Source organism: Echinops telfairi, unplaced genomic scaffold (assembly GCF_000313985.2).
Source record: "Echinops telfairi isolate 266 unplaced genomic scaffold, ASM31398v2 ScPeMD7_11;HRSCAF=52, whole genome shotgun sequence".
In the NCBI taxonomy this organism is placed as follows: Eukaryota; Metazoa; Chordata; class Mammalia; order Afrosoricida; family Tenrecidae; genus Echinops; species Echinops telfairi.
This window is the reverse complement of record NW_022103908.1, coordinates 589736-591954: the sequence shown is the minus strand read 5'-3', so window position 1 is coordinate 591954 and position 2219 is coordinate 589736.

Below are 2219 nucleotides of genomic sequence, written 5' to 3'. Positions count from 1 at the left end.
CTGGTAGAGTTTGCAAGAGAGGGAACAAAATGCTTTTCAGATGACCTGAATCAGATGTCCCTTTTCCTTTCCTACTGGTACAGTTTATACATTTTAAGGCTTGCCGATCCAGCCTGACTCCTGGGCGCCAGTCTCCTCCAAGCCTTGGCTATGCCTGATTTAAATAAATGAGGCCTATACTGTCACGCGTTTCAGTCCCAAGAATTCTACAGAGAGTTGTTTGTTGAAGTTAAAGTGTGGCGGTTTGGCGTTTGTAAAGCGATAGATGTGTCTGTAGAGAGCCCAGGCTGTCAAAGCACTCAGTTGTCAAACCAAGGAGAAAGACTTGCCATTTCGGCTTCCAGCAAATTTTATAGCCCTGCAAACACAATGAGGCTGGCCTGCTCTGCCCCATAAGGTCCCTGTGAGTCGAAAACAAGTCAGCCTGCAACAGTGGGTTTGGATTTTTGCTTGCTGTGCCTGTAACACTTTCCTTCTGAGAAGGAAGCTTCAAGACTCCAAGGAATGAATGCATTCAGGAAGTTTCCCTATATGAATGGCCTTCTCATTGAACTCGGTTTCCCTGTAAAATGCGGGCTTGGATGTTTTGTTTTGGGGGCTGGTTGGAATAATACTTGTAATCGACTATGGGTTGGTGGGTGGAAATAGATCCAAAGACAAGAGTTGAATCCTCTGTCACTGGTTGTGTGATCTTAGTCAATACCTTTCCCCCCCCACTGGCCCACCGTTTTCCATCTGGAAGCAGAGATTGGATCAGGTTTCTGATAACTTCTTCTATGGAAAAGGAGCCCTGGTGTACAAGGAGCCCGGTGGTGTGGTGGGCTACCCATTGAGCTGCTAACGATAAGGTCACTGGTTCAAACCCATCAGCCTCTCTCGGAAACCCGAACGAGCTCTACCCTGTCCTAGAGGGCTGCTATAAATTGGAATAAGCCCTGAGTTTTAACTAGCCCCTCCGTAAGTCCTGTATGGCCCCTACCTGGTCAGGTTAGTCGTTGGAACTATCCCTCCATGCCTATCAGTAGCAAAACTGGTGCCTTTTAACTTGGGTTAGTAAAGAACTTTGGTCCGCCATTGGAAGCCAGGAGAAAGATGAGACTTTCGACTCTCCTAAAGAGTTACTGTCTCAGAAACCACAGGGGCAGTTCCTTGTCTCATAGGGTCCCTATGAGTCGGCATGGACTCCAGGGCGGGAGGGAGTCGGTAAAAAGAAGGAGGCTTTCTGAGTTGGCATCGGTAAAATGCTTAAACTTCTGGTGGCCAAAATGGTTTTCTGCGGCTGTTTATTATGACCGAAGGGGGTGGGGTGCTCAGAAAGGGCCTTGGTCCTCCTCTCGATTCCAGTGTGCCCCCACACGCCCCGGGTGGTTTGGGGGCGAGAGTGGAGGCCTTTTTTCAAGAATATGCATCATAGCTTGTTCATCACTGATAAATCACTGACAGAGCCTAAAGTCCATGCTGAATTGGTTTCCACATTTATGATTTAAATCCTCCGTGTCCCCCCTCAAGTGTTTATTGAGTGCGTGCATAGGAAAGCATTCATTTTGGTGTGAAGTTGGTGGAGTAGATTCCACTGTCAGGACCGTCGAAGCCCCAGTTTATGAATGAGCGTTTCTAGGAAAGAAGCCTGGTGATCTCACATAAGGAGACCCCCCTTTTCCCCTCACCACCCCTGGTGGTTCTCTTCAAGCAAATTTGGGACGCAGTGAGCCAGACGTTTCTTAAAGTGTGGCCTCATGTCACCTAGGAACTTGTTAGACACACAGACCCTCTAGCACCCCCCCAACACACACACACACACACACACACACACACACACACACACACACACGCTTCAGGCCTACCTATTGGATTGGAGCCTGCATGCTAGCAAGGCCCTCAGGTGATACCTGTGCACATTTTGGCGTGAGAAGTGCCCAGAAGGAACTTTGGTAACAATAACAAACATCTGTCACTCTGCCAGCCCTAACCCTGTGCGTGTTCACAGCCCCCCCTTGAGGGATCCTCTGGGGTTCTTTGTGACCATCCCCATAGGATCCATAAGATGTTTTTATTATTCACTTTGTACAGGTGAGGACTAGCTGCTTTAGGGGACCAAGGAGGCACCCCTCGGTTAGTGCTGTTGACGCTGATGGTCAGGCAGGAGCTCAGACCCAGCGGGCTCCGTCCAGTCTTCCTGGTCCGTGACTTCCTCTGAAGGCCTAGTGGGTTGCTTACAT